Raw genomic sequence first — 14,109 nt, 5'->3', positions numbered from 1 at the left:
GGCCTCCTGTCCCCATCCATGGGTCATTCTCTATTTCGGGGCTGCACACCCGTCTTTAAATTGGGCATTGCCAGCATACCTTCCACTTCCAGCACGTCTTTCTCGACCCCTGTGAAGAAGTGCACGTATGTGATTCCACCTCAGTTCTTTCCTTTCCCTTGTGCGGTGAGCTCCGTTTTCCGGCGAGTACTTGGGTTTCCATTGTTGTTCTTCCGTCAAAGGCATGCATGATGTCAATGGAGCTGGCAAACGCACTGCCCATTACATGCATTGCCAGTGACATTGCTTTTTTGCTTTAATTCAAAATGCAACCAAATTCCTTAAGGACCAATCATGAGTTCCAGGGAATAAAGTCCGGTACCTGTAAATAAAATGGATTGAGATTATCCCAGTGCAATAATATGTCGAGAGAGTGAGAGGGAGTGAGAGAGATGTGAGAGAGAGAAAGAGAGAGAGTGTTTTGAGCAGCTAGTGTAGTGAGGGGTGGGGGGTTGCGAGGCAGGCAAACGGTGGGTGAGTTAGGACTTTAGGATCCATGCTTATGAGGGTAACGCCTCATGTTCCTGACACCCTGCACACAGTGTAATGGGACAGGATTGAATCCAATGCAGAAGGGATGCTGAAATCTACCGACATGCTGAGCCACTCTTGGACCCAAATCGGGGCGAGGTCTTTGGCCTGCCCAGTGTGCAGGAATGAAGTTGTTCATTCCTCCGGCCTGCTGAGGCATCAGCAGGACCGGTCGAACGGGGTGTTGCCGCTGCCAGTAGACTGCCTCTCAGTGTGGAAGGTGATCATTCAGGCCTTCTGTCTATGGAATCAGAGCGGCGTTTGGCCCTATCACATGCTCCAAACCTCAAAGTGCCGCAAGGGCCTCCAACATGTTGACCCATGCGCACATTCAAACCATTGAGCTGCACTCCATCTGCTCCTATTTTCAGTCACCCTACAAGAGTTTCCGCGAAGGCACATTATGAAACATTTCACCTGCTCTCAGTGGCTCACCCACAAGACCACACGTTGGAGTGACATTTCAACTGCTCTATGTGTGGGCAGGGATTAAGCTGCTCTTCATAACTTCGGAAGCATCAACACACCCAGGTGGGAGGGAAACATTACCCAGGTCCATCTCTCGAGCGGGCTTCACAAAGTTGTTCCTCCTCATGAAACACCATTGTTGTTTCGTTCAGGAGAATGTGCATTGGAAAAACAAGTTTCGTATTGTCTAAAGGAGCAAAACTGAGTGAGACGAAAATTTCACGTTTGTCTGCTTTTAAACTGCCCAGACATTGAACTTCAATCGAAGTTTACTAAAAGGAAGTAGCACGTTTTCATAAACGTAAATACAAACTAATATTCTGCCATTTCAGTGAATGTTTGGAAGTAGTTTAGGCTCTATGTTATTGATTATTGTGAAATATACATTTGATTCTGAAATGAAACCACATTGACCAGAAGGCTGGCGACCACAATGAAATAAAGCAGCAAGCTGCTGGACGTTCATGTATTGTCAGTCTAGCATTGAGGTTCCTCAGGGAAGTCTCAGCTTTACGTTATTTGTGACATGTTTTCAGTGACTCAGGTCGAAAACTACGACGGCTCTGTTTCTGGGAAGAATGTAAAAGCTGCGGAAATTGAAAATTCCACACGCCTTTTCTTGCTGCCTGTTTCTGGTTCAGTACACTTGAAGCTATTTTAAGAAAATTAGCCAGCAATCACATGCACTGGAAAGTGAATCCAGCATTTGCTTCAGCTCTGAGGAGGAAAGTAAAGGAAGTCAAGCAAAGTAAATAAAGCATGTGCAGTTATTGAGCATGTGATCTTGATATTTATAATCATATGGCGTATGCAAGGGGAACTTACCCTTTCTGTGTATTTGTTTTCCAAAATATTAAGCCGTGAAAGAGAGGGTTATGTGCTTGCATTGTCCCTTCTACTGCTCTGCTTTACTTTCATGCTCATTAAATGTCGTAAATATGAATGGAAGAATATCTGAACATTTTTTCTGAATGAAGTTCATAATTAAAGTTTATAATTAACCCAACATTACTTACAAATAATTGAGTGCTACTTCCAGCGCAAGTCTTGCTCTGACGCAGCTGTGAATGAACTGCGGTAGTACAATATATTAGTTCAGCTTTAGTAGAGTGTTGGAAAACTCCATCTGGCACTTGTGCAACTGGGTTCATTTAAAATTATATTTCTGTGTCCTGGTGTGTGTTCATATTACAGAGCTGCAGAAAGAAATGTATGACATTCCGCACTAGGAGCACCTGTCTGTGGGTTTTTTTTTGCCCTCGATAGAATAGCCCACTCAATTTCTTTTTGCTTGGTGCCCTCGCCAGTGTTGTTTGACCACTATTCTTCACCTCCTGTTATCCATCTTTTTTTTTTTCGCTCACGTTACATTTAAGTCTCTCGCAACAACATCCTTCCATCTCATTTTAGACCTTTTTCTCTGTATCACAGAATCACAGAATCTGAACGGGACAGATGGAAGCCCTTCGGCCCATCGTGTCTGCACCATCCCTCCAAATGGGTATTATGACCCAGTGCTATTGCCCCGCCTTTTCCCCGCACCCTTGCACGTTGTTTATATTCAAATAATCATCTGTTGTCCTCTTGCATGGCTTGATTGAACCTGCCTCCATCACACTTCCAGACCCGAACCACTCGCTGTGTGAAAAAGTTTGTTTTTCACGTTACATTTGTTTCTTTTGCGAATCACTTATAACCTGCATCCTCTCGTTCTCAATCCCTTGGCGAACGGGAACAATTTCTCCTCATTTACTCTGTCCAGCCCCCTCATGATTTTAAAGATCTCTTTCAAACCTCTTCTTAGCTCCTCCTCTCCAAGGAAGACAGTCCCAACTTCTCCAGCCTTTCCTCATAGCTGAAGTTTCACATCCATGGAACCATTCTTTTAAAACTCTCCTGCACTCTCTCCAATGTGCTCACACCCTTCTTATAATGTGGCACCCAGAACCGTACACAATAATCCAACTGAAGTCCAAAGAGTGTCTTATATAAATTCGGCATAACCTCCCTGCTCTTGTACCTAATGCCCCTATTAATAAAGCCCAGGTCAGCAGGTACTTTATTAACTGCTCTCCACCTGTCCTGCCGACTTCAATGATCCTTGCACATACACACCCATGTCTTTCTGCTCCTGTGTGCCTTCAAAATTTCACCCCTTATCTTATGTTGTCTGTCCATATTCTTCCTACCAAAAGGTATCACCTTTCACTTATCCTCATTGAACTTCATCTGCCACCTATCTGCCCATTCCACCAACTTGTCTATGTCCATCTGAAGCTCCACACCATCCTCTTCGCAGTTTACAACACTCGTATCATCCGTAAACTTCGAAATTTTCCCCTGCACACCAAGGTCTGCTTCATTAATATATATCAGGAAAAGTAGGGGTCGCAATAGCGAACCCTGGGGATCTCCACTACAAACCTTCCTCATGCCCGAAAAATATCCATAGACCATTACTCCCTGCTTCCTATTTCTCAGACAATTTTGTATCCACGTGCTACTGTCCCTTTCATTCCATGAGCAATAACTTTTCTCACAAGTCTGCTGTGTGGCATTGTGTCAAATGCCTTTCGAACCAATGCATCAACAGCATTGCCCTCAGTGACCTTTTCTGCTACCGCTTCAAAAGCACCACCAGGTTATTTAAACACGTTTTCTTTAGAAATCTACGCTGGCTCTTCCTTATTAACCTATATTTTTCCATGTGAATGCTAATTGTATGCTGAGTAATTGCTTCTAGAAACTCGCCCACCACTGAAGTTAAATGTACTGGTCTGTAATTGCTGGGCTTATCCTTACAACCTTTTTTGAACTATGTTTGCAATTTTCCAGTCCTCTGGCATCTCCGCTGAGGGAAGGCTGAAAGATTATAGCCAGTGCCCCTGCAATTTCTACTCTCACTTCCTTCAATGCCATTGGATGCATCTGATCCAATCCCAGTGCCTTGTCAACTTTAAACACCAACATTCTATTCAACATTTCCTCCATGTCAATTTTGAACCTTTCTAGTAACAGAGTTTCCTCCTCTGTCACCGTGGCCTGGGTAGCATCTACCTCCTTCGTAAAGACCGATGCAAAGTATTCATTTAATACCTCAGCCATGGCCCCTTCGTACATGTGTAAATTCTCTTTTAGGTCCCTACTCGGCCCCGCTCCTCCATTTACCACCCTTTCTCCTTCTTCCTGGTAACCCAGCCTCCATCACTTTGTTCACCCCGTGTCCTCTCTCACTTCACCACAGATGTGAAAACAATGTCTTTTCGGCATTTTCTTCAATGTTTCCACAATCATTACCAAAAGGCTTTTGCACTGGCTCCTAATGTTTTCCTTTTCAACCAGATCAGACATGTATCTGAGCATTAGTCTTCGAAATTTCCCCCTTCTGTATGTTGCCCATGTTTCTGCAGCATATAACACAGCCAATACCAAAACCATTTGATAGAATCGACATGTCTTCCCCCAAGTGCCCATTCACTTTCCTTTTGAAAGCATCCTCATCGTGGGCATGGAGGCGCCCTTGACTGATTAACAGGACGGCTGGTTTTTCCTACGTCATTCACCGCCCCAACTCACCCTCCACAAATCCGAAAAAAAGCTGATGGCCAGTTTGGCGGAAAGACATTTTTATCAAAGCCACATTTCGTGTAAAGTGCTGAAGGCGATTGACTGAATGAATTGTTGGTCTTTGCCCAGGCAGACTCGAATCCTGCTGATATGGCCTTTATCATTTCCTAATATAATCAAGTGAACGGAGACGTTATTGTCAGTCAATGATTATCAATTCCCTCAGCTTTAAACCGCTCCGGGATGTTATTTTTACATTTCGGTTTGTCTGTAACTTCCACGAAATTTACAGTTCTAAGTGGAACCAGCCAATTTCGTGACAGTCCATCTTTCTAATTCTCTGTCTCTCTGTACGCTTCCATCAATCTCGGTGTTTCTGTTTGCTTGATTCACACAATGTTCCAATATCCCGAAGGAGTAAATGCATTTCTTACGAGGATAAATTTTAATCGTTTTGACTTTGTAGCACCAGCTAAAGCTACTACAGAAGATTAAAGCAGAGTAAAAAGATGCAAGAGGAGATTGTCTCTTCCTTATTTTACTGAAGTGCGGACTGTTTCCCGAATAAATGCCCCTGTGCTACAAATTGGGGATAGTTGAAATGTTTAATGGGCAAGATTTAAACAGATAAAGGCAGATGCGAGATCACAAGTGAGTAAGGCACTGGGAATGTCGATGGAGCAATTATATGAAATAGAAAGGACCAGATTGACTTCCTTCTGACGTTTGGAGTTATTTGGACTGATGTCATGTGTCAAATAAAGAGAAAGAATTTAAAAGTTTCCTCGTGCCATTTCGCAGTCATGTGAGGTTACAACAAGCGGGAAAGCCTGAAGTGGTTAAGGCCCCTGAATTCTGCACATCGAGGGCTGGTGGATGACGTCATAGAACCTGAGGAGTCTCACAGCAAGACCAGGCCTGGAATGCTCTGTGCAATGTTGGACTCCCTACATAAGTTTGGGCTTCCTTCCTTAGAGGTTGTTCAGACCCGGTCCAGCAGGCTTTTTTTTTCCTCTGGAATGAGGGGATTGTCCTCTGAGGAGAGATTTATCAGAGCAGACCTATATTCCCTGGCGTATACAGGGATAAAAGAGACAGAAGCAGGAGTGGGCCATCCCCCAACCAAACCTGCTCCATTATCCAAATACGATCATGAATGATCTCAGGCTTCAATTCCTCTTTCCCGCCCACGGTCCATATCGATTGACTCTGCCAGACAGAAAAAGGTCTCCAACACATATTTAAACAAAATCACTGATGGAGTATCCATATACCTTTCATTTAGAGAATTACAAAGATAGACAGCAAATTGAGGGAAGCAATTCCTCCTCACCTCAGTCCTAAATGGCCACTCCCTTATGCAGAGGCGGTGCCCCATGTTCTAAATGTCGAGAGGTCAACCTCTCAGTGTCCATCCTGTCAATCCCATTCGGAATCATGTGTTTCACTAATTCCACCTCTCTCTTTCAAAGATTTGGAGAATAGAGACGGAATTTAATCAGCCTGTCATAATCAGGCAACACTCACAAGCCAGTCATTCCTCTAGTGAAGCTCCGGTGTACAGCCTCCTGTGAAAGTATATCCTTCCTTAAACATGGTGATCAGAAATTCACACAGTATTTCAGATGTGGTCGATAGCCCTGCAAAACTGGAACCACAATTATTTATTCCTGCACTCTAGCTCCCTTGAAACAAAAACCGGCATTCCATGTGATTCCTTATTGCCTGCTATTGTTTTTCTTTTGGGGGTGGGAGGGAGGGACGCTTCAGCCTCGTAAGATGCTGTGTTTTCACCACGGTGCCAATGTCTGTGTTAAGCATCGCCCCATGTGGGCCACGAGCCTCAATCTGGCAAAACATTCTCTGCTACAGAGGGAGACAGTGGGTTGAGAATAAGCAGGAACCGCTGACTTCTGGAAGATCTGGGCCATCCTCTCTGAAACATGGGGCATCGGAATGAACATGGTCAGAAGCAACACCTTCAGGAATGAGAGGAAGAGGAACCTGTGAATGCAGAACTGAACCCAGCCAGAGCCTGAACCTTCAGGGAGGATAGAAGAATGAGAAACAATGGGGGCAGAATAGAACCCAAAGAGAGTCAGCATCTTCGTGGAGCAGAGGGAGAGGACCAGTCATTGTAAAACTCAGGGAAATTAGAGTTAGGACCTGCAGGAGAGAAGGGAGAGAGGAACAAGTGAGTGAAAGACTGAACCGAGCCAGAGACAGCATCTTGAATTGAACCAAAGTTCACATCCAGCCTCTAATTGTAACTGGAGTGTACTAGCTTGACTTCATTTTTGTGATGTGCCTGTGTTTGGATTGGGATCGTGGGAGAATGAGGAATGGATCTGGGATTGAAGAAAACAATGTTAAGAATAAGGTGATGAGCTTGGATTTCAGTTTGAAAACGTGCTAGGGATTTTGTGACATGGGGACTTGAAGCTGTGGGAGGAGCAGAGAGGAAATAATTTGTACTAGAATCTGCAGTTGTGGATTAGAAAAACTGATGCCTGCCCGGAAAGTGGCGATTCAAGGATGAGTCCCTCGAGCGACTGCTGGATGCTGTGGACGCCTGACGAGATATGCTGTACCCCCGCTCTGGCCGCAGAATGGGCAGCAACTTGACCAACCCAGCTTGGGAGGCGATGGCAGCAGTGGTCAGCGTAAATGCCCTGCAGAAGGTAACACCCACCCAGTGACACAAGAGGATGAATGATCTCTTCCGTTCAAAAAGGGTAAGTCACTCTTTTCATCACTCCAAACTCACACACTCACAAAACCATCACACATCCACAGGGCCCTCACTCACTGCCAGTGCAAAGGACATCACCAGTCACTCTCTCACACACACCGTCATTGCCCTCATCCCGTCCATGGGACCACTCACCACCCACACAGACTAGGCATACTTATCGTCTGGCCCGGCAGGTGTCCTGCGACACTCTCCCCATCTCTTTCCACGCAAAGGCAAATTGGCACACAACAGGAGGGGAAAGTCGAAAGCAGGTGGAGGGATGCCAGAGATCGAAGTTCGGACAGAATTTGTAAACAGAGCCATCCAGCTGGCCGGCAATGTCCGGGATTAGTCCTCTGCTGAAGGTGAGTTCGGCCGTGCTTTCCAAAGTGAGCATCCGGCAGTGCAACATCCATCAGACAACCATACCGTGAGTGATGTGTCCTCTTTCACAGGCCACTGCCATGCACTAATTACCTCCGCTTGCTTTCGTAGGCACGCCTGCCAAACAGCTGACAGAGTCCATGACACAGGGCCTCCAATCAAGCCCCGAAGAAAGATCTGAAGAGGAATCTGAAGGCACCCTCCCTACTCCCACCACAGCGCTCACCCACACCTCCCACCAGCGCAGAGACACACCTCGGTTGGACCAAACTTTAGAGCAACCTCGGAATCACAATCCGGTGAGTGCATCACACTTTCTGACCCACCGCAGGTGGAGGCAGGGACTTCCCAGTTCCCCAGCACTCAGAGGAATACAGGAGGACAGAACGTTGCTGAGTCCGAGTCAGATGTCTGGACTCAGTCATGTCACTGTTGCTAGAGCTGCAAAGGCAAGCTCTGGAACATCAGGAAGGGATGTCCACTGCACTCCTCAGATTGCAAGGCGCGATGGAGGAGTCCGTCTGTATTCAGGCTGAGATGATAGCTCCGGCATTGCAATGCACCGATAAAAACTGGCACGATGGCGGCCGCCATGGAGACATTAGTCCAGGATAAAACTCTTGCGTTGCTGCGTGGGCTTAACTCCATCATTGACTCCATAATTGGCCTTCAACAGTGTGCACGTGAGAGGGGTGCTGGGCAGCTCCAGCTCACTCCAGCTACCCCTTCTGCTCACGGAGTCAGCCAGGGGCCCTCGGGCAGCCGTTGGGAGGAGGATCAGCAGGTGTACATCCGGGGCCATCCACCCAGGTGACTCTGGGAGTGACCATCTCATCTGAATCCTAACCTTCTGAGACCTCCGCAGCTCCAGGTTCACAGGCCATAGAGAGTGCCACTGCCACACAGCAGGACCTCGAATGCAGGCCGGGGCCCTCCAAGTCTCGGCCTTCCAGAGGACGCCCGCCAAAGCCATCACAGACATTGCGTCACAGTCAGCAGGCTGCCTTCACCTCTGCTGTAGATGTCCGGGGAGCACCAAGGCGTAGCGGAATGGTTAGGAAAGTTAAGGAGAATTAGTTGCACAGCCTGGGCATGGGTGTTGATCATTTGTACACACTGTTCACTATTGTCAATAAACTCCAAAGAATGTCAATCTGCCTGTGGCTCCTTTTTCCGATGAACAGTGTTCTTGTCGCTCTGATGTGAAAACTTTCTGCACAAGATAAAAGGCAGGTGGCTTAGTCCAGGGCCTCTTCCCTGTGCTCTGTGCAGCCTTCAGACCACAGTGATGGTCCAGCCTCACACTCCCTGGAAGCATTTCTGATGCCTGCACCTGGGCACAGCTGGCCATTGCTTCCAGAATGTAGATGGCAGGCGCCACAGAGTTTTCTCATACCTCTGTGTGATCTCAGCACCATTAAGGTTGGGCTGGTCCATATCACATCAGAGACCAGTGATGCTGTGCAGAAGCTCCTGAAGGGCTGAGGTTCTGACGGTGGACACAGCATCAGATGTGTCTCAAGTTTCATGGCTGCGTCTCTGAGATGGCCCTCATCAAGGAGCAAAAGCGAGATGCCCTTGGCCAGACTACAGTCAGACCTTCTCAGAGGCTATGTGAAGATCTACCGAGTGTCCCCATTGCATTTTGTCATCATCCTCCTGCAACCAAGCGGCTATTAAAGCCTCCACTGCATCTCCATGACAGGAGCATTGTCACAAAGGATATTGGCGCTGCCATAAACCAGACTGGAGTCAAACGTTCACAAATGCGATGTGAGGATCTATGGGGTCACCTCACTGCATGTCATCATCATCCTGCACAAATATGGCAGCTAGGAGTGCCTCCCGAGTGGACCTGCCTCAACTTGCCTGTGTGAGTCTCATTCCCGTCAATGTCACCACCAAAGACGCTCTCTCCCTCACCCCCATCAGCCGTCCTCCTCATTGGATGAGACATGCAGCTCCTCCATCTCCTTCTGAGCCAGCTCCTCTCCCTGTTGCAGTGCCAGGTTGTAAAGCGCGCGGCAGATGAAGACAATGTGTGACACCCTCTGTGGACTGTATTGCAGGGCTCCACCAGACCGTCCCAGACGCCAGAACATCATCCTCAGCATCCCGATGGTCTGCACCACCAAATTGCAAGCATGGGCCTCATAATAGCGAAGCTCTGCTGCAGTCTGAGGCCGCAACAAAAGTCTCATCAGCCATGGCCTCTGCGGTAGCCCTTGTCCCCACGGATCCAGTCCTGCACCTCTGTGGACCCTGGAAAGTTGCAGTGATCTGCGAGTGACTCAGGATTTGGCATCACGTACATCCCTGGAAAGGGTACGCACACCTGCAGAATGTGTTTCTGGTTGTTGCATAGCAGCTGCACATTCAGTGAATGGAACCTCTTGTGGTTGGTGAAGTCCACGGAGCGTAGCGATGGAGACCTGAGCACAACATGGGTGTAGTCAATCACACCCTGTAGCTGTGGGAATCCCAAGACCTGGGTGAATCCAATGGCCCTTGCATCCTGGCTGTCCCAGTGCAAGGTTAAATACATAAAGTTGTGTGCCATGGAGAAGCAAGCATCCATGTTCACACGGATGCTTATGTGGGTGGTGGATTGTGAAACCCCACAGGGGTCACGCGTGGAGCCCTGAACGGAGCCAGAGGCATAGAAATTGAGCACCGTGGTCACTTTTACAGCCACTGGAAGTGGATGCCCTCCATGTACGCTTAGCACCAAAAACTGCAGTAAGTAGCAGATATAAGCCACCAAGACCCATAACACGTGCAGTCATGGGTGATACTCGTTCTTAGTCATCTGTAGGACTGGCAGGCAGTATCTATAGACCCTGGGTGTCGCTAGGCAACGACCAGTCACGGTTTGCCGTCACTCCTGGGCTGCGTTTGCGGGAGCCCCTGCTGCCCCTTCTTCATGAGGTTGCTACTCGTGCCTTTGCGTGGCCAGGTGATTCAGTCCCAGGTCCCTGTAGGCCAACAGGTATACAGCCAGTTCATCAAGATCCATGATACTGACGTGGTCCTCCTGCAGCATGAAAGAGAGAGAGACGTGGTTATGATGGCTGTGCTTCGCACCTTTCCTGGCCCTGTGTGACCGCCCCTGAGCAAGTCTCAGCGAGTGCTCATAACTCCTCGGATGAGTTGAGTTGAGTGTGTTGCATGGCTGTGCTGTCAACCTGCGACATGGGGTCACTGGTCCAAACCGGGATACTGAGATTGCAAGTGACTGTGTGCACTTCCAACAGTGACTGCTCCATGGCCTTTGTTGGTGAGGAGATTGTACAATGTGTGCAGTCCAACGGCTCCAATGTCGATTAAAGTGGTGGCGGACACAATATCTGTATCAGGGACGTGGGGGACAGGGGTGTGGGGATTAGATATAGAGTGCGTGGTGGCCCTTTGGTGCCTCGCGTTGCTCGCATGGGTGGGCAGGCTAGGAGACAACCCCAATCATATTACTCAGTTGCAGAGGCATGGTCAGTTTATACAAGTATCCAAATGCATGGCCACTTCCCTCACTTAACCAGTCCCCATCTCTATCGCCTGTGTGCGGGATGCAGTGCCAGGCTAGAACTTGCCCCCACACACCGCCACCACCTCCACCCCACCGCCAATGGTGACCTAAAAGGCTGGCCAGAGCTTGCCTCCGGACTCTCCCTACCCCCTCACCAGTCGCTTCCGAGGCTGGCCAATGCTTGCCCTCGGGCACCACCCCCCTTAACAGTTGCCTCCGAGGCTGGCCAACATTTGCCCCCTGACACCGCGCCCTTAATCAGTCACCTCCGAGGTTGGCCAGCAATTGACCCCAGACACCCCTAAACCCTCTGGTGTCGCCTCTAGGTCCACGCATCAGTTGCCCACAAACATTATTCCCCCTTCCCCCAACAGTTGCTTCTAGGGCCAGGCTTCATTTTATCCCGTCCCTCGGCGCCCCTGAGGCCTGTAAACAATAGGGGAGCTGTGGAAAACGATGCTATTCACTCACATCGGTCCCCCCAATGTGATGGCCGCCAAGTTCACATCCCCTGCTTGCTGTTGTCAGACACCTCACACTGATTTCCAGCTGACGTGGCCGGGCAATAGGACGGGGTTCCAAGATCTCGGTGGGATGGCCTTTCAATTATATGCTAATGAATTCCAATTAGCTCCGTGCCAACCGTAGGCAGGAAACTCAGACGATCGCGATCTGCATTCACGCCACCATGAATCAGGTCACGCCATACTTTCCATGCATGCCACCTCTCACGTCCGCTGCCAGCCAGCTCAGAAAATTCCTGCCATTGACTTTGGCTGCAGTGGAATGATTCCCTAAGACAATTCACTGACTGAGATGATGCAGCCATTGAATAATTCCCGGTTGAACTTAGTTCATTTATTGAACGAACATTATTAGGAACCGAGACAATGACAGATCTCAAAACAATGTAACAGTAGCCCTTTAAAGGTACATTGGCATGTACCCCTCACTCACAGGGCAAAGTGTCTCTCTCCTCAGTCTCACTGCTTCAGCCCAGCTCTGCTCTTGCATGTTCTAAATTGAGGGCTGCTGGGTCCGGGACATCCTTCTGCTCCTAACACCCTGAAATGCCTAGGATTGTTCGAATCTTCATTATTGTCTCCACATTGTGTGAAGGCCCAGAACTGGTGACATATTCTCGCCTTTCAGATACAAAGTTTTCATTTCAAGCAACCACAGTAGGATGTAATTGATCCTTCGCACCGCGAGTACAGTGCAGCACAGAGGAAGGGTCTGCATCTTCCTGCTCCAGAGTTTCAGATCGACACTGAGGATCCCAGGCGATTTTCAGGTGAAGGGCTCAGACTTTCCAGTGCGCTCTACGCAACTCTTCCTCTGCCAAGTTAGAGACACGCTCATTGTCCTTCCATTTCCTTCTCTGAGGACATTTCTGAGCAGGCTGGCTGACTGCCAACTTATCCAACAGGGAATAATTTTGCAGTTATTGGTTGAAATAAGCCCATTCAATCCTGAGTGAGGAATAATTATATTTTGTTCTCCTCACTTATGGTTGGTTGTTTGCTTATTTACCCTCTTTGATATTTATGTAATTATTTGCTGATGTGTGATTTTCTTGCAAGTACGATGTTCCTGTGCTGGTTTCAATATGATTTTGCTTTCTTCCTTTTCTCCTTTAGGTCTCACCAAAGCTCTTTACTTTCCTGTGTCATTGTCCTGCCTCATTTTTAATTGTGATGACTACGTTAAATGCACAAACAATTGCCTCTAGCGTAAGGGATACTTTACTATTTAGGATCAGTTTCAAACGTGTAAATTTCACACATAATTCTTTAAAACGAATGCTTGTGTTTGAGCGTGAACCCCTTCCTTCCCTATACTTGCTTTTTTTAAAGATAAAAAGCTCTCTCTCTCTCTCTCCATCTCTCCCTTTCTGTTACAGATATCTTGGCAGTAATTGTGATCTTGTCTCGAAGAAATTGTGGTCTCTCCGGATGTATCACTAACTATCTGGTGTCCATGGCCGGTGACACATCTCCTGGTCATGGTGGCGGCTGTAAGATGGAACGGGGTGGCTGGAATTTATTTCCCATTCAGTTTCCTGTCCATCACGCCAGTGTGCAGCTTCCATTCTGCCTTAATTTATGTGGGCATAGAAAGCTCTGCCTGGTTAACTGTCGCTTTCACCTTTGATCGATTTGTGGCTTTTTACTGTCAGAAGCTGAAAGTAAAATATTGCACCGAGAAAACGGTGCTGTGTGTGATAGAAACCGTGCCTGCACTGACCTGCGTAAAAAATATCTTCACGTATTTTATATTTGAACCTAGGCACATATTAAACAATGTACCTTTGTTCTTCAGTATTAAATTGTTAATTTACATTCCACTTGCATTGGCCACTTATTGCTGGGTTCAGTCCATTGTAATCCCTTCTCTTCCTTTCTTTCTGATTTGACTGTTGAGTGCTCTGAGCTTCAGGTACATTCTAATGGCAAATAGAGCCTGAAAGTGACATTGGGCCCAGGGTAATGGACGGAATCAGAGTGACGCAGAGTTGGAGAAGCGAAGAATGTCAATTGTTTTACTCTCTACCATCTCGGGCAGCTTCATCCTGTTACAATGGTTATTTTTTGTACGGACACTCTATGTCCGCTTAAGCTTCTGATTTCAGTGATCCCACTTACATTCACCAGCAATCCGGATGTATGTTTCAGTTTTCAGCTCCTTGCAGCAACCCATTCATTTATGCTGCGACCCAGAGTCAAATCGGAGCCGAGTTAAAGAATGGGGTGAAATATCCAGTGATTCTATTTGTTCAATTATTTAGACTTTGCAAATGAGAATCTTCAACATCAACTGTCATTATTTCCAAAGTTGTCCGCTTGTTGTCCATGATGCACGA

The sequence above is a fragment of the Cetorhinus maximus genome, chromosome 23, assembly GCF_964194155.1.
Source record: "Cetorhinus maximus chromosome 23, sCetMax3.hap1.1, whole genome shotgun sequence".
NCBI lineage: Eukaryota > Metazoa > Chordata > Chondrichthyes > Lamniformes > Cetorhinidae > Cetorhinus > Cetorhinus maximus.
The sequence above is the reverse complement of the archived record's forward strand: the minus strand, read 5'-3'. Positions refer to the sequence as shown.